The following is a 19,603-nucleotide window of genomic DNA, read 5'->3' as shown; positions in this document are numbered from 1 at the left end:
AGCTGGACAATGGACTCCCTTCTGAGCCTGTAATAGGTGATGACCTCATCTTCTCTGAGGTCAGTAAGGGTACTCCTCTGCTGGTATGTCTGTTCCTTTCTCCTGCACTGTTTCCATGGTGACGGTGGAGGTGGTTGTTGTCTTATTCCTGCTCCGAGCTGCAGTATGAGTAGCTTAAGACAGTGGAGCTTGTCAAAGAGCTTTGGCTATGTTCTGCTTGTATACAAGTGCCAATGCATCATTTTTATGCCAGGATTGCCAATGCACGGGAATTCTGATGCGATTTAGAGTCTGCACTCTATTTACCATAATGCATCACTTTCCCATAAACTTGTAGATACGGATGCATCAGTTCTGCATTGGATTTTAAGGGGGGGCCTACCTTGCATATGTTTAAAGTTACCTGAAGCAGCCGGTTGTTAGGCAACTAAAAAAATGCTGCAAGCCAGAGAAAAGTGACGCATTATGCCTAATGTGTCACTTTGTAAAAATGGAGAACTGACTGCGGCTCTGCAAAACAAATGGCGCAGCTGCGACGTAAGCTCCTTGTAAATATGCCCCAAGAGGTAGAAATTGACACTGCAGCCCAGGGAAAAGGTCTGCAGTGTCAATACAATACAATACAAGCTAAAACTACATTCCTGGACTATTGCTGACCTGGAAAGCAAATTAGGTAGTGAGGGCAATTTTCCCTTTCAGATTTTTTTTTACATAATTGCCCTCCAGGAAACATGGGCAGTCTCCTCCCAGCATTCAAGGTTACTCAGTCCATCACAAAAAAACAAAACAAATATGGTCATCCTGCAGGGAGGGTGGCCACCTAAATTGCTCTGTCCCTGGCAGGGCAAATAGAGATACTGCCAGAAGCGGACCCAGCATCCTGATTACATTAATCACAAGCTTAGCACACAAGTGGTCCCTGATTATACTAAACATCTGTATTCAACCTACTCCAAACTCAAACAATAATGTAATTAAGAAAAACAATTCAAATCAACATCTTAAACCAAATGCATTGCACACCAGAACTTAAATTCATTATTATGGGTGACTTTAATATGAACTTTATTAGCATTGGACAAAATAATAATTTTCTTAACCAACAGACCAACCAACTTAACATACAGCCCCAGGTGAAAAATCTTAGAAACCTGAGGAATAAACGCAGGGAGAACTTTGTGCTAAACTTTCAGCCCATTTTGATGAGAACACTCAGTGGTAGATCACCTGGCGACTGACCGGCAAACCTTACTTACATAGGTCGAAGGTGAGTGCCAATTATTGATTGCACTTTCCTATTGCTCCCTGTATTCCCTGCTGTTCGCTCTTTCCAAATTGCAGATCATTGTGAGAGAGATCACCTCCCCCAAACCCTTGCCCTGGAACTTAGTGGAGAGGTCAATGAGAGCAAGCCTGTCATGTTCGTATCTCAGTTCACTACAAACGATAAGAAACTAAAATGGTCAGAAACATCTATAGTAAAGATCACTAACAGCGCCAAGGCGGTCCTAGAAGAATGTGAAAGACTAAACTTAACTCAATTAGAAACTTGGCAAAAATTCACAATTGCCCTAATTGCAAACAGCAACTGTAATAATACAGCTGGCCCATCCTGGCAAAGCTCTCTAGCACCCTGAGGACTCTGCCCAAAACCTAAAAAGAAATCAGCAGCCTGTTGCCTGGCCAAGGAGAAACTAAATCAGGCTCTGAGGCTGGTTTGTAGGGGCAGCTAAAAAAAAAAAAATAAAAAAAAACACTTTAAAGGTATCATAAAAATGAATATAAGAAGTCTGTTTGGGCTGATAACAGGAAAGACACAGATGACTTCTGGGCCAAGCTGCTCTGTGACAGCAAGCAAACCAACTCAAGATCCTTTTGGCAAATGTGAACAACCTAAATCGTCAGCAGCAGCCCCCCGTCAGTGAAGAGTGCTGGGTTGCTTTTCTCATGAAACATTTTTCAGCAGGAAACAATTCGCAACCTATAACACTCTCATAGGCATAACCTATTTCTCTACCGTCACACAGCACAGTCCTTCCTGTAAGCAGTTTTCATCAGCACCAAATTCTCCAAAAGTAGACGCCTTTTTAGTATATCGACCTGTCATCCTGGGCACACAGGCATTTCCAGTCCAGAGACCACCACCCACAAGATCAATCGACTTCATGCACAGACCTATGTTCTCCTCTCAATCCAGAGTACAACTTTCTGAACAGGAAATCGTAAAAGTTATCATCAAAGGCAATAGGGATGGTGCCCTGTGCCAAATGGAATATCCCAAGCTATTTATAAACAAGGCCCACAGTATTGGGAAGGAAGCTGGCCCCTCTTTACTTTAACACAGTCCATACAGGCGACATACCTGACTTATGGTGAGGTGCAGTGACGTCCCCACTCCACAAAGGAGGAGATAAAACACTAGCAGAAAACTACCGCTGCATCAAGCTCCTAGAGGACGATGCAAAAAACTGTGCATCTCTTGTTCTTTACGACCTGATCGCCTGGATGGATGGAAACCAAACAATTCCAATGCTCAATCCAGTTTTAGGAGGGGCTCAGACACAATCACAAACATCTTGGCCCTGTCCAATATACTGGAGCAAATGACATAGCAGAATCGCACAACTTACCTCTGTTTTGTTGACTAAAAATCAGCTTTTGACCGTGCAAACCGAGCGAAGCCCAGGAGTAAGCTCACGGCTTGAAAAATCCCTTTACACTTGCTCAGAATCATTGAGTCCATCCAAAGTCAAACTTGGGTGCAGATTAAAATAGGTGATGGATCCCTACTGTCGAGAAAGGTATATACACATCAAGGCCTAAAACAGGGTTGTGTGCTAGCTCCATGTCTTTTCAACCACTTCATGGCTGAGCTTTCTCCTGCTCTTGATGAAACTAACAGCCACGCTCCCAGTTTGGCACCTTCGCACTCAACCACTTATATTATGTGCAGACAAAGTGGTCCTGTGTAGTCTAACCAAAGAAGGTCTGCAGAGACTGATAATTACACTTCACTTGCATGTCACAAAAAACAACCTGGCCATTAACCGAAATGAAACTCAGGTGATGATGGTTAGCAAAGCCTCTCCTAGTCAAATTTGGTTGGAGTTCAGCCTCAGTAGGCAATCTATTGGGTGGCATTGAGCAATAGTCAAGTACTGCTTCAAATTAAAACATGCTGAGCCCAACACTTTGAACAGAATCCTGTGGTTAGCAATCAACAATATGGGTAGCAGCCGTAATCCCAGCAGCAGCCTTGAAGAGTACTTGGACCAATCTTTAGCCAACCTACACCTTGAGAATCTGTGGGCTCTGTCACTTACATACAATGTTTTCAGTGCTTTGGCACTGGCCGAAATCTAATTTCTAAGAATGAAGAGGAGCTTGTAAAAGAGGACATGCCTAGATTGTCATCAACAGTTACTCTAAGTTGATGCGAGCTCTGTATTTAGCCTGCATATATCCGTTTTACCTGAAATTAAAGCTGCTGCTGCGTAGCCTCGGTTGCCCAGCCTCACTAGCAGAAGAACCTGCATGGCTACATCTCAGCGACAAAGGCTGTCATGTATGAGGTGCAAACAATGAGCGCCTAGCCTGTATTTGGAAGTGGAGAGGAGGCGCCTCCTCAATCCTTCATTTAAAAATAAAGGGCTTTGCACATGAAGGCCGGCTGGCATATGCTGTCTAGAGCCTAATGACCCTATACTGAACTGCAGGTACATGACATTTTTAGCTACATTTTAAAAAAAACTGACTTAAGTAAATGAGTGATTTGAGGCCCAGTGAAAACGGCAGTCAGCTGGGGGTTGGCCATGGTCATCCAAACCCTGGGTCACCCTGGCTGTCCTGGGCCCCTCTGGATAAAATCACAACAAACTGGTCCGTGTAGTCAGCTGGGAAACAGGCCCTGACACCAAATCCCCTGGGCTGTCCTGGTTCTTGGGACTTCCCCAGAAAAGGCTTTTAAAATAACTATGATAAATTGGACCAGGTTTCTAGCCGGGGAATAGACGTTTGCATTAAATCTTGTGCTATCCTGGATCATCGGAATGAGACGGGCGAATGTACCTAACTGGCTCTGCACCTTTTGGATTCTACTAGTCAGCTTGTTAAAACGTCAACTCGCACACCGGGTGTGACATCTGGGCCAGCACGCAAACCGGCGTATATTCACTTATATTAAAAACATGGGCTACCCTAGCACCCTGGAGTTTATAATAAAGCTGCACCTTTGTGACGTTTTAACCTTTTGAAACTGATTGTTAAGACTTCTTACCTTGGTCATTTACACTTTAAATCAAGTCCTTGGAGGCCTTTAGTCAAGTCATGTGCTTGGCCACCACCGGACAGCACCTATGCACCTCAAACAGCTAATTTGCACGTCTGTACTTTATGACACTTTTGGCCCCCTAGGACCTCCTGAGTAAGTTATAATAACCTGAATAGGCTACTAGCCGGGGATCAGATACGAATTATCAAAACTAAGGGCTATTCTGGGATCCTGGAATTCCCCGACAAAGTTGCATGCAAGACCTAAATACACTTGTGTGACTGTAAATTTTATGAAACAGCATATTAACTTATTTTTTTACTTGTACGCTTGCGCTTTAATCCAGGCTTTGGGAGGCCCCCTAGACAAGCCACAAATTCGTTAATCCCCAGATAGCACTCACTCTGTTATGTATTTTAAATCAGTTTAACTCATTTGGGGGACCATACCTACTAATCAGCATAAATGCTTGATGTCTTTTCTCTTTATGCTTTTATGAATTATGATCCTTGCTCTTATTTTTGTAAGATTTTAATCAAATACAAATAAAGTTACTTACTTACAACACAATGTAGCCCTCCACAATTTTAAATCTGTAATTTTGTGTTGCTTTGAACTGGTGTACCACTGTTTTATGTTGTGTTAGTAAAACATGGTAAATTTGGATAACTCCTGATTGACATGATTAACATCTTGCTAAGGCCATAGCATATTGTGCAGGAAATACACCTATGGCTTGGAAAGTAAAATGTTTCCTGTGGACTGCAGCACATGTTGTGCCATTCTCTAGCCTGACAAATGAAACATGGCATTAGGCCTAGCTGTGTAGCCTGACTCCTGCAGCTTCCAAACCTACACGCAAACCTGCATGTGGCTGAGGCGGAGAGGAATGTTCAATTCCATAACAATATTCCTGGCTGGCCCTTAAGTATTATTCCTGAGGTCCTGGGGGCATGGGTGTCATTTACTCATTGCATTTATTTCTATTTTTCTGAAATGATTGTAGAATTGTTATTGTGTTGTATTTTGTCTTTTTAACTGTTGCAAAAGAATTTATAAAATTTCCATACGTGAGCCAGTATGCACTGTGCAATAGCTAACAGTTGGCTGAGTTATTAAAACAGTGTTTTACCTTAACACGATTGTGGATTTTATTCCTTGTGGAATAGTTTTTGAATTGTGGCTTTACCTGCGAAATCTGATAGAGTCCAATACAAATCTTTTATGGTAAAATAGGTGCTTATGTCATGGTGCACGCTTCATCCACATGACATAAAAAGACTATATAATACCTTAACTACCACTCTTTTCAAAAGCTCTTCTGGTATCCATCAGACTTACTCAATACCCTCTCTAGTCTATTAAGTTAAAGGGAACACTTGTACTGGGTTATACAAAATTTAAGACAGCAGAATCTGAATGTGCAAAGAGAGAAACGTTTAGCATAGTCTTCAAACACCATTTTCGTGGTCCTAGATTTCAGCCTAGTTCAGTAAATTACCGTCTAAGGCTCTTTGGTGGTCATTACAACCCTGGTGGACGGTGTTAATGCGGGGGTAAGACCGCCAACAGGCCGGCGGTAAAAAAATTGGAATTACGACCGTGGTGGAAACCGCCAACAAAGACAACCACTTTAACACTCCGACCGCCATGGCGGTACAGACAAACAGCTTGGTGGTCACCGCCAACAGACAGGCGGAAGACAAAGTACCGCCCACAGTATCACAACCTACCAATCCGCCACCTTTTCCGGGGCGGATGCCCCGCGGACAAAAACACGGCAGAAACAGGATTTCGAATGGAAAACGCTCACCTCTTCACACCCCATGAGGAATCCAGACGGCATGGAACCCGAGCTGCACATCCTGCCAGCCCTCACCTTCTTGCTCCTCTACCAGGAGCACGAACGCCGGCGGCGAAGACAATGGTGAGTACTGCACCTACGACACAGGGGAGGGGGGAGGGAAAAAACAGGGACACACACACGCAACACCCCCACCCTCACCCACTACAACACACACACTAATACATATTTATACATTATAGTTACACCCCCCAAACTCCCCCGGAAGAATGCAAAGACAAGAATAACCATTGTAATATATGAAAATCAAGTAAGCAAAAATATATATATATACACCATAAACAAAATATACATCAAGCTTAGTAGTCCAGGTAGTGCTCCAATGAAGTCCGTGGAACACTGGGCCCACACGGTATGGGCGAGGCCCACACAGGATCCCCGACCATGACGGAGAGAACACTGCAGGGGCATCAGAGAGCAAGAAAACAGGCACCTCAGGGGGAGGGAAAGGGGGGGCACCTCAGCCGGTTGAGTGCACAACGCCAAAACCACGAGGGGGCCACATGCCCACTGTTCAATCCTGGGGAGTGCAAAGCCACAGTCTCTCAAGTCTATACAGTGGGTGGGTTGCCCACTGTTCAATCCTGGGGAGTGCAAAGCCACAGTCTCTCAAGTCTATACAGTGGGTGGTTTGCCCACTGTTCAATCCTGGGGAGTGCAAAGCCACAGTCTCTCAAGTCTCTACAGTGGGTGGTTTGCCCACTGTGCAATCCTGGGGAGTGCAAAGCCACAGTCACTCAAGTCTCTACAGTGGGTGGTTTGCCCACTGTGCAATCCAGCGGAGTGCAGAGCCACAGTCTCTCAAGTCTCTACAGTGGGTGGTTTGCCCACTGTGCAATCCTGGGGAGTGCAAAGCCACAGTCTCTCAAGTCTCTCCAGTGGGTGGGTTGCCCACTGTTCAATCCTGGGGAGTGCAAAGCCACAGTCTCTCAAGTCTATACAGAGGTGGGTTGCCCACTGTGCCATTCTGGGGAGTGCAAAGCCACAGTCTCTCAAGTGGATGACAGTCTCCACTGGTTCAGGAGGGGGCATGGTGCCCAGAGTGCTTCATCCTGCTAAGGAGAGAGGTAGTGGATGTATCTCTCCACTGGTTCTGGAGGGGGCAAGGTGCCCAGAGTGCTTCACCCTGCTAAGGACAGAGGTAGTGGATGACAGTCTCCACTGGTTCTGGATGGGGTATGGTGCCTAGAGTACTTCACCCTGCTAAGGACAGAGGTAGAGGATGGGAATATCCACTGGTTCTGGAGGGGGCTCTGTGCCCAGAGTGCTTCATCCTGCTCGTGACGGACTCAGTAGCGTCAGTGCCCTTGGCGCTCATGGGCCAGCGGTGCTTGTGGCAGGGGTGCCCTGTTCAGCAGTGCTTGTGGCGGCGGTGCCCTGTTCAGCGGTGCTCGTAGCGGCGGTGCCCTGTTCAGCGGTGCATGAGGCGGCGGTGCCCTGTTCAGCGGTGCTTGTGGCGGCGGTGCCCTGTTCAGCGGTGCTCGTAGCGGCGGTGCCCTGTTCAGCGGTGCATGACATGTCGGTGCACTGTTCAGTGGTGCATGAGGAGGCGGTGCCCTGTTCAGCGGTGCTTGTAGCAGTGGTGCCCTGTTCAGCGGTGCTTGTAGTGGCGGTGCCCTGTCCAGCGGTGATTGTACCGGCGGTGCCATGTTCAGCGGTGCATGAGGCGGTGGTGCCCTGTTCAGCGGTGCATGACTGCCCTGTTCAGCAGTGCATGAGGCGGCGGTGCCCTGTTCAGCGGTGCTTGAGGCGGTGGTGCCCTGTTTAGCAGTGCATGTGGCGGCAGTGCCCTGTTCAGCAGTGCATGAGGTGGCGGTGCCCTGTTCAGCGGTGCATGAGGCGGCGGTGCCCTGTTCAGCAGTGCTTGTAGCAGCGGTGCCCTGTTCAGCGGTGCTTGTGGTGGCGGTGCCCTGTTCAGCGGTGCATGAGGCGGTGGTGCCCTGTTCAGCGGTGCTTGTAGCGGCGGTGCCCTGTTCAGCGGTGCTTGAAGTGGCAGTGCCCTGTTCAGCTGTGCATGAGGTGGTGGTGCCCTGTTCAGCGGTGCATGACTGCCCTGTTCAGCGGTGCGTGAGGCGGCGGTGCCCTGTTCAGCGGTGCTTGAGGCGGCGGTGCCCTGTTTAGCGGTGCATGAGATGGCGGTGCCCTGTTCAGCGGTGCTTGTAGCAGCAGCGCCCTGTTCAGCGGTGCTTGTAGCAGCAGTGCCCTGTTCAGCGGTGCTTGTAGCAGCGGTGCCCTGTTCAGCGGTGCTTGTGGCGGCGGTGCCCTGTTCAGCGGTGCATGATGCGGCGGTGCCCTGTTCAGCAGTGCATGAGGTGGCGGTGCCCTGTTCAGCGGTGGTTGTGGCGGCGGTGCCCTGTTTAGCAGTGCATGAGGCGGCGGTGCCCTGTTCAGCGGTGCATGAGGCGGTGGTGCCCTGTTCACCTGTGCATGAGGCGGCGGTGCCCTGTTCAGTGGTGCTTGAACCGGCAGTGCCCTGTTCAGCGGTGCTTGTGGCGACGGTGCCCTGTTCAGCGGTGCATGAGGCGGCAGTGCCCTGCTCAGCGGTGGTTGTAGCGGCAGTGCCCTGTTCAGCAGTGCTTGTAGCGGCGGTGCCCTGTTCAGCGGTGTTTGTGGCGGTGGTGCCCTATTCAGCGGTGCATGAGGCGGCGGTGCCCTGTTCAGCGGTGCTTGAGGTGGCGGTGCCCTGTTCAGTGGTGCTGGTGGCGGCGGTGCCCTGTTCAGCGGTGCTTGAGGCGGCGGCATCCTTTGCAGTGACTCAGCTGCTGGCAGTCTTCTCAGTCCCAGCGGGGCTTGTGCTGGTGGTCCTCTCTAGCCCAGCGGGGCTTGTGCTGGCGGTCCTCTCTGTCCCAGCAGGGCTTGTGCTGGCGGTCCTCTCTGTCCCAACGGGGCTTGTGCTGGTGGTCCTCTATGTCTCAGCGGGGCTTGTGCTGGCGGTCCTCTCTAGCCCAGCGGGGCTTGTGCTGGCGGTGGCCTCCTGTGCAGCAGGGATGATGGCGGTGGCCTCCTGGGCAGCGGGGATGATGGCGGTCTCCTCCGCCGTGCTGCTCTTCCCGGAGTTTATGGGTTTCTTGTGGCGCTTCCCCACCTTGGAAGGTGTCGCAGCTGACTCCGACCTGGACCCCTCGGACTGGCTTTGGTGGCTGGAGTCTTCCCCCTCTCCCGCCGGGCACTGGCCAACTTTTGATGCTTGACAGGTGGGGGACTGTCCGTGCTGTGGCTCCGTGCCACACTGGCTGCCCTGGTGGCCGGTGCACTCCAGATTCCGGTGACTACAGGCACCACTGGTCCTGGAGATGTTGTGGCTGAGGTGCTAGGTTGGGACCTTGAGAGTCGGGCCCTAGGACACGGACGGGGTGGGGGAGGTGTGGGAAAGAGGTCAAGGTTGGACAGAAAAAGTTTTTGGGAGACACTGGGACGGGTAGCTGGAGGGGGTTTGGGAGTGGAGGAAGAGGTTGTGGTTGTAGGAGGTGTTCGTTTGGTGACTTTGGGTGAAGGTGCATGCGCTGGGTCTGTCGTGAGGTGGATGGCTGTTGGGTGGGTGTGTGCCTGTGTTTGTGTATCTTGGGGGGTGCCGTCACAGACACACTGGGAGAGGACACAGGGGACGTGTGAATGGTAGTAGGGGGTGGTGACTGCACGTGAGCGGGGTGTGGTGGTGGGTGTGCTGGTGATGGCAGTAGTGGCTGTAGATGTAGTGCATGCAGGTGTGAGTGTAGATGAGACTGGGAGGGAGGAGGGAGACAAGGAGGAGGGGGACACAGTGGAGGCAGTGGATGTTTGTGTGTCTGCATGTGTGTGATGTTTGCGTGAGTGCCTGTGGGATGTGTGGTGCTTATGTTTGCCTGAGATTCCCTTGTGTGTTGACGTGTGTGCATGCTGGTCTGAAGGTGTGCTTGGGATAGGCGGGGGTACAGGGGATTGGGTCTGGGTGGAGGAAGTTGGAGGGGGGAGGCTAGAGACAGGGACAATGGCTGCCATCAGTGCTGAGGCCAGAGTCTGAAAAGCTCGCTGAAGGGCTGCCTGACCAGAATGAATGCCCCCCAGGAATGCATTGCTTTGTTGCAACTGCCTTTCGACACCCTGGATGGCATTCAAAATGGTAGACTGCCCAACAGTGAGGGACCTGAGGCTCCTCACTGAGGGCAGCAGGGGTGATTGGGGCAGGGGCTGAGGTGCATGGGGCGAAGGTGATGCCCACCCTCCTGGGTGAGCGGGCACGGGGCAAAGACTGAGGGGCTGCTGGGAGGGCGGTGTTGGTAGGGGGGGTGGTGGCTGTACCTGTAGATGTGGGGGGCACAGATGTTGCCGACACCACAAAGGAGCTCCCATCAGAGGATGAGTCCGTGTCATTGGTCTCAGCTCCTGTCCCTGCGGTGGAGCGCCCCTCGCCCTCCGGCCCACTGGTGAATTCAGACTCTGTAGTGTCACCCTCCAGGGCCATGTGGGATGCAGCTCCCTCGTGCTCCGGTGCCACTGATCCTCCACCTGATGATGCTAGTGCACACAAGAACAGTGAGACCAAAAAAAGGGGGGGGCGGCAGAAGAAAGACATGTTCAGTGCATGCATTACCGCCACCGTTGGCGGACATGACAGACACAGAAGCCCCCTGCACTACGCCGCGCTCTTGGGCTCCACTGTTCAGTCCCTGGGAAATGGCCTACTAGGCTATGGATGACATCTGCACACATGGATGACACAGGGGCATAACTAGGTGTACTTGCCACTCTACAGAGGTGGGGTGGGGTGCCACATGGCCTGCCTTACGGAGGGACCTTGCCTACTAAACTCGCCCTGGCCTAGGGAAACCCACAGCCCACCTCCCCCACCCAGACACCTCCACTGCACGCAAAATCAGCAGGATGAGAGTGTACTCACCCCCTTGTGGCTGCTGTGAAGCCCTCAAGCGCCCATTCAACTCCGGGTACGCCACCGCCAGGATCCTGAACATCAGGGGGGTCATGGTGCGACGGGCACCCCTCCCATGTTGGGAGACCATCCCCAGCTGAGCCTCCGCCGTCTTCTTGCTCCAGCGGCGAATGTCCTCCCATCTTTTCTGGCAGTGGGTGCTCCGTCTGTGGTAGACCCCCAGGGTCCGGACGTGTTGGCGATGGCACACCAAATTTATTTTTTCTGGTGGGCGCTGACCTACATGAATTGTACATGGGGAAAAGAAAAGTTATTACCAACTGCACCATCACAGTCATTGGCCCCCATCCCTACCCTTGCCATGTGGCACATGCACTCACCGTCGTTTCATGCACGCCGCAATCTCACCCCCCTTCTTACATCCACCCCACTCCACACAGGCATAGCCCCTACAGCATGCTCCCAGTATACTTACCTGTTTGTCTGAAGGACCGTAGAGTAGCGTGTACTGGGGGAGGACCCCATCCACAAGTTTCTCCAACTCCTTCGATGTGAGGGCAAGGGCCCTTTCCCCAGACACTCGAACCATTGTCTCTTCCAGACCGAGGTCACAGCAGCACTTGCAGTGTAGGTCCTCTCCTGTCGAAGATCAGGTATCAAGTGATTGAACAGATAGAAAATGGCAGTCACGTCCGCGGCGGTGCGTACCGTCACCGCCGGTGTACATCGTCATTGGCTCCTGGGACCCATAGGGTCCAATGTTAACCAATGCAGCATTGCGCAGTAGTCTTCGACCATCTACCGCGACGGTGTACAACGCCCACGCAGTTACCTCACATCCCATTGTCCCACTTTAGAGGTCAGGCAGCCGCCATTTCAGGGTCCCACATGGCTTAATTTTTAACTGCGTCACACATACCTAGGCTTAGACTCAACACACATACAGGCCAATTTTCAGATTAGGATTCGTGTTCTGTGTAAGCTGTGGGTACGTACTCTGAGTTGTTTGACTCTGTGCTCGCTGTTGTCCATCATAGGCACCGTACGCTGGGACATGTGAGGAGATGGCGGCATCCTCTGGTGTACAGACCGCTGGTGGACCTGTCGACAATGGAGGAAAGACATGTGATCATCACATACAGGCTTGACCGTGCCACAATCCAGGAACTGTGTACCCAGCTTGAGACAGACCTGATGTCTGCCATCTGCCATCCCACAGGAATCCCCCCTCAAGTGTAGGTGCTGTCAGTGTTCCATTTCCTTGCAAGTGGGTAATTTCAAACAACAGTGGCCATAGAATCAGGGATATCCCATCCTATGTTTTCCATCATGTTGTCCAGAGTGGTGTCTGCCCTGCTGAAACACATGCAGAGCTACATCGTTTTCCCTCAGATGGAGGATTTGCCTACAGTGAAAGGTGATTTCTATGCCCTGGGACATATCCCCAACATCATAGGTGCCATTGATGGGACCCATGTGGCTTTGTTCCCCCCCCACAGAAGTGAACAGGTGTAAAGAAACCGGAAGAGTTATCATTCCATGACTGTGCAGATGGTGTGTTTGGCAGACCAATACATCTCCCATGTGAATGCCAAGTTCCCTGGCTCAGTGCATGACGCCTACATTCTGCAGAATAGCAGCATCCCTTATGTGATGGGTCAACTCCAGAGGCACCGTGTGTGGCTATTAGGTGAGCACCTGGAAGCAAGACAGTGGGAATGGTTGTCTGGGGTTATCCCTTCTGGTTAGTGTGTGTCTAACAGTTGTCCCTCGCCATTTGCAGGTGACTCTGGTTACCCCAACCTGTCATGGCTACTGACCCCAGTGAGGAATCCCAGGACAAGGGCAGAGGAACGCTACAATGAGGCCCATGGGCAAACACGGTGGATAATCGAGCAGACCTTCGGCCTCGTGAAGGCCAGGTTCAGGTGCCCTCATATGACAGGTGGATCCCTATTCTACTCACCAAAGAAGTTGTGCTAGATCATCGTGTCCTGCTGTATGCTTCACAACTTAGATTTGTGACAACAGGTGCCTTTCCTGCAGGAGGATGGTCCAGGTGGCGGTGTTGTTGCAGCTGTGGAGCCTGTGGACAGTGAAGATGAGGAAGCAGAAGAAGAGGACATGGACAACAGGGACTCGGTGATCCTGCAATATTTCCAGTGAGACACAGGTAAGAATACAAACCTGCCTACTACATGTACTTTAACACTACTACCTCTCTACTTTCTGTCGTTTTCACCCAGTGTATGGTCACTGAGTTGTCACTTTCCCTTACGATTTCACAGATGTGGGTCCCACTGTGTGACATCTGCTTTGATTCCTCATGGACTAGAGCTGTGTGACATAGGTATGTTGACATTACAATTGAAAGAGCTTTTTGTCCACAGTAATTGCTAATACACTATTCCGAAATCACAGACTGACTCCAGTTTGTTTTGTGCTTCAAGGGTGTTTATTTAAGTGCAAAATATTGGAGAGGGTTGCAAAATGGTGAGGGGTCATGGTGGAGGAATGTCCATGGCAGAGTCCAGTCTATTAGTCTCACAGGTGCATTGCCTAAATGGGCATAGGAAGTGAAGCTGGGGCAGTTTAAGGATGGACAGGGTGACAAAGTGCGACAGAAGGATGACATTCAGGGTGGTCTCATTTCTTGGCGGGGTCTTGGCATCGTTCTCTGTCTTTGTCCTGGATCTCAGGGACCGTTTGCGAGGTGGTTCTCCCTCTGCAGGGGGTGAGGTGCTGGTGTGGTGGTCCTGTGGCGGTGCTTCCTGTCCGCTAGCACTGGCTAGTGTCAGGGGCCCCTTGTTGTGCCACAGTGTCCCTCCTGGTGTTGAGTACTTCCTTCAGCACCCCTACGATGGTGCCCAGGGTGGAATTGATGGATCTGAGTTCCTCCCTGAAGCCCAAATACTGTTCCTCCTGCAGGCGCTGTGTCTCCTGAAACTTGGCCAGTACCGTTGCCATTGTCTCCTGGGAGTGGTGGTAGGCTCCCATGATGGAAGAGAGGGCCTCGTGGAGAGTGGATTCCCTTGGCCTGTCCTCCCCCTGTCGCACAGCAGCCCTAGCAGTTCCCCTGTGTTCCTGGGCCTCCATCCCCTGGACTGTGTGCCCACTGCCACTGCCCCCAGGTCCCTGTTGTTGTTGGGGTGGTGGGTTAGCCTGGGTTCCCTGTAGTGGTGGACACACTGCTGATTGACGTGTTCTGGGGACAGAGGTATGGGCCCGCTGGGTGGGTGCTGTGCTGGTGTTTCCAGAGGGGGGAAGCTCTGTAGTGGCCTGTGACTGTGTGATGGGAACCGACTGTCCCGAGGTCCCCGATGGGCCGGGCTGGTCATCTAGATCCAGTTGGACAGAGCTGGTGTCATCACTGTGGGCCTCTTCTGTTGGTGGTGTGCACATGTGTGGACCCTCCTGTCCGGTGACGTTGGGTAGGGGTCCTGCAGGGGTATAAAAGGATGTTTATTACATCTGTGTGTGGCATGGTGTGCAATGGGTGGATGACCGTGTACCCCAGTGCTTGCATTCCTGTGTGGGACCTTGTGTGATGATGGTTTAGGGGGGTGTATGGGTTTGTGCAGTGGGCATGCTTTGGTGATGGGTGTCCATGCTTTGTTGTTGCATGCAGGGCTTGGTGTTGGGATGTGTGGTTTGTGATGTTGGGACATTTGTGAGGAGTTGGAGTGATGGGGATGAGGGTGAGGGTGGGGGTATGTGATGGCAGGCAGGTAGGGTGGGGGATGTAATAGTTAAGATTTGACTTACCAGAGTCCATTCCGCCATCTACTCCTGCGAGGCCCTCAGGATGCAGAATTGCCAAGACCTGCTCCTCCCATGTTGTTAGTTGTGGGGGAGGAAGTGGGGGTCCGCCGCCAGTCCACTGAACCGCAAGGTGGTGTCTTGAGACCACGGAACGCACCTTCCCCCGTAGGTCGTTCCACCTCTTCCTGATGTCATCCCGATTTCTTGGGTGCTATCCTACTGCGTTGACCCTGTCCACTATTCTTCACCATAGCTCCATCTTCCTTGCAATGGAGGTGTGCTGCCCCTGTGATCCGAATAGGTGTGGCTCTACCCGGACAATTTCCTCCACCATGACCCTGAGCTCCTCCTCCGAGAACCTGGGGTGTCTTTGCCGTGCCATGGGGTGGTGTAGGTGATATGTGGGGTGGTGTGTGTGGTGATAAGTGTGCTGATATGTAGTGGGGTGTTTTGTGAGGTGCGTGGAAGTTATTTGGGTGATGGTCTGGTGTGCCTATGGATGCTAGTATTGTTGATGGTGGTGTCTCTCTGTGTGCTTCTTTCTCAATTGTTGTCGTAGGGGTTTGTGGGTGATGTGGGTGTGTGTTTTATATTGTATTGGGTGTGTGGGAGTGGTGTGTGTATGTGTATCAGGTGTGTGTATTTCGAATTGTCCAATGTGGCTGTGTTTTGTATGTGTGTGTGTATTTTTAGCGCAGCGGTGTGTACCGCCAATGGTATACCACGGTTGAAAGACCGCTGCGTGGATTCGTGTGTCGTGATAGTGTGGGCGTATTTCTGTTGGCGTGACGGGGCAGGTTTTGTTTTCACCAGTTTATCACTGACCTTTGGAGTGGAGGACTTGTGTGGGTGTCTGAATTTTGGCGGATTGCGTGCTGTGGGTCATAATAGCTGTGGCAGATTTCCGCGGCGGTGTGTTGGCGGTTTTCTGCACGGCGGTAAGCGGCTTTTACCGCCAATGTTGTAATGACCCCCTTTGTCTACTGGTGAGATTATACTGTATTTTCATTAAGCATAACTGTGCTATTCGAAGACCCATGCCAGTTTGGGGTTGTAGTTGTGAGGTTCATAGTGGCTGCCACATGTTCTCTCACAATTTCGATTTTAAGCACATCATTCTCATTCTGGTGTCTCTGTCTCAGGAGGGAAAGGTGTTGCCGGCTCAGGTGCATATCCTCTTGAAACTATCAGGTTATTTTGCTTCATCACCCCAGAGACTTATCATATTATGGTTTCTTACCTCTTTACCTGATGGTGTTTGCCACATGACAGTTGTCAAGGGTGAAAGAGTACATTGCCCCATAGGGCTATAGCTTGTTGTGTTGCTTGTTTCATCATTTTTCAGCTGCTCAGCTGTAAATGATTCTACATCTAAATTTCCAGAAGGATGGTAGGCTCCACTGGTGGTGGTTTTGGATTCTTCCTATTGGATCAGTACAATTACTTGTATATGGCTGGTCTCTGTCTAGAGTGGCATAGGAGGTGAAAATTATGGACTGAGTTGTAGCCCCAGAGTGATCACCAGTGGTTGATATTAATTCAAGCATTTGTCCTATTGCCATGTTCGGGCCGAGCACGCTCAAGCACTCTGGACCATGTTGTAATCTCTCTGTGGGCTTCTAACGACGTCCATGTCACGACCCACACTTCATTAGTACGTGGGCTTGCCTTTTAAAAATCGATCAATTCCATTTGTGAAAGGTATGAATACGTCATGCCTTTTCCGTCGTTTAGCCCTCCTCAAGTGCACCAGTAAACTACTGAAAACATACGAGGCTCCATGTTTTCAGCTGGTTTCCGGACTACTTTATCTTTTCAGATCCTGGGCAGCGCGATCTCGCTGGGCAGAAGTTGAGTGCTTTGCATGACATCGACCCTTTCACATGGATAATTGCACTTTTGCTGGTTACATGGAGAATTGCACTTTTGCAGGTAACATGGATATTTGCACTTTTGACGATAAGTTTCACTGCAAGCAAACTTCTGTTTCATTTTCTGTGTCTCCTTCATGCTCATGGCAACCATTGGCTTGCATTTGTGAAACTGTTTTACTTTTAATTATTGGTTTATGTGGCAAGAAAAGTTCGATTAGGAATTTACAACGCTAATAGCTCTAAATCGAGCAAAAGTGAGACCTGTTGCATTGCAAATGCTTGTTTTTTGTTACAGTTGACACTCTAAGCAACGGTAATTTCAGAACTTGTTGCTGTTCTTACTGTACTGTATGCTCATGCTATGTCTCACTGATGATGCCTAAGTAAACTGAAACTTGCCTGGGTTTGCTTGCCTAGGTTTACTTCTGTTGCCATTTGAAGGGAACCAGGTCTGCCAGTTTGGAGTTGGCTTTGCCAGTTAGACAAAGATCAGCCATTTGCAAATCAGTCTTATTCTAGCTCTAAAGTGGCATAGTGATGAAAAATGATGGACTGGAATGTCACCTGGAGCGCTCATCAGTGGTTGAGATCAATTTAAGGATTCCTTCCAGTCTTATCTTTTTGGGATATGGTACAGGAATATCACATATTAATGATTTTTCAATCAGAATAGTGTGTACAAATGATCATGACTGCAAACATATCATGGGACAAAATAGCAAAGGTAAGTGTATTGATTTTTCTCTTTTCATCAATAGAATAGATGGGAAAATGCGGTGTAGTACAATATTGTGGGATTTAATATTGTTTGCAATTTGTTACACACTAAGGCCCTCATTACAACCCTGGCGGTCGGTCGGGAGGTGGTGGTAATACCGCAAGCAGGCCGGCGGTAAAAAAAAATGAAATTATAAGCATGGCGGTGACCGCCATGCTAAACCACCACTTCTCCACTCCAACCGCCAGGGTGGTAAGGACTGCTGGGCTGGAGACTTCGGTCTCCAGCCCGGTGGCCGTCACTACACCACCGGCGGCATCACGACCCCGCATCCGCCATGGATTTCGTGGGCTTCTGTACCGCCACAAAATCCATGGAGGTAGGCACTATCAGTGTCCATGACCATGGTGGTGATAACTCCCATAGACAGCCAATGTACCACACCAACTGCCAGGGCGGAACCAACACTCACCACTGCGGTAGCCATCAACAGCCAGGCGGAAGTCAAAGTACCGCCCACCATATGAAGACACTACAATCTGCCACGATTTCCGGGGCGGTACCAACGCCATCAAAAGCCTAGTTAAAATGCATAAAAGAGAAAAGACTCACCATTGAAGACACAGGGAAGAGCAACGCCGAAATGGAACCCAAACTGCAAGTCTTACTGATGATCTTCTGTGTTATGCTCCACCTGGAATACCAATGCCGGCGAAGACGATGACGGTGAGTACAGCCACCTAGTACACAAGGGAGGGAGGGAGGAGAACGAGAGTGGAACCCACACATGCACGACACACACCCGACACACACACCATACACTAAACTAGCTGCACATGAAAAACAATTTGCACCCGATACACGGGAGAATAATGCAAAGACAACAGAATGCACCAAGGTGAATTTATTGATATCAACAGCTAATAAATAATTGAATTGTCTGTGAAATAGACAGGTACAAATGTAAACAAAGGGACACTGCTCAGTCCAATGTTCAAAGGGGCTACATGGCCACAGGGCACAGTCCACGGCCCAACTCAAATCCTGACTTCATCTGGATAGAACTCTGCAGGGGCATCAGTTTGCAAGTGGGCAGGCACCTCAGTGGGATGGGAAGTGGGGGGCACCTCAGCTGAAGTAGGGAACAAGACCACTGGTTCTGGAGGGGGCTCCACGCCCATTTCTCTGTCCTGGGAAGTGCAAGGCGACAGTCTCTCAGGTGGGTGACTTTACCACTGGTTCTGGAGGGGAATCCATGCCCATTTCTCTCTGCTGGCGAGTGCAAGGCCACAGTCTCTCTGGTGGGTGACTTGCCCACTGGTTCTGGAGGGGGTTCTGTGACCATTTTGCTGTCCTGGGGAGTGCAAGGCCACAGTCTCTCAGGTGGGTGACTTCATCACTGGTTCTGGAGGGGGCTCCATGCCCATTACTCTGTCCTGGGGTGTGCAAGGCCACAGTCTCTCAGGTGGGTGACTTTTCTACTGGTTCTGAAGGAGGCTTCATGCCCAATACTCAGTCCTGGGGAGTGCAAGGCCACAGTCTCTCGGATGGGTGACTTTCCCAGTGGTTCTGGAGGGGTTTTTTGACCATTCCTCCATTCAGGCGGAGTGCAAGGACACAGTCTCTCAGGATGGTGACTTGCCCACTGGTTCTGGAGGGGGCCCCTTGTATAGCAGCCCCTGGAGGGTAGGCCTACATGGCTTCTGCTGGTGGTGATGGCTGCATTTTGGGGGCAGATGGAGGTGCCTCCTGGGCAGCCTCTGCAGGTGGTGATGGGCACACATTGGTGGCAGATGGAGGTGCCTCCTGGACAGCCTCTGCAGGTAATGATGACTGCACTTCTCAGCTGGCGGTGGGGGCCCTGTGACCACTGGTGGTGGCGGAGGTGTCACCCTGACAGCCTCCCCTGAAGTAGAGGGCTTCTTCCTCTCCATTACCTGGGGTGTGGAATCCTTACCCATCCTGGCAGGGGTTGATGGCTTCTTCCCCTTCATGGCAGGTTGTACCTGTTCCTTAGCCTTCGGGGCAGGAGTCGAGGGCTTCTTCCCCTTCAAAACAGGAGGGGCAGGTTCCTTCCCCTTCATGGCAGGAGGTGTGGGGTCCTTCCCCTTCTTGGCTGGAGGTGTGGGATCCTTCCCCTTCTTAGCTGGTGGAGTGGGATCCTTCACTGACTTTCCACCATGACTAGGTGGTGCCACCACTGTTCGCCTGGACTGTTTGGCTGAGATGCTGGGCTGGGTTGTTGGGA

The sequence above is a fragment of the Pleurodeles waltl genome, chromosome 5 (assembly GCF_031143425.1).
Source record: "Pleurodeles waltl isolate 20211129_DDA chromosome 5, aPleWal1.hap1.20221129, whole genome shotgun sequence".
In the NCBI taxonomy this organism is placed as follows: Eukaryota; Metazoa; Chordata; class Amphibia; order Caudata; family Salamandridae; genus Pleurodeles; species Pleurodeles waltl.
Note: the sequence above shows the minus strand (reverse complement) of the source record.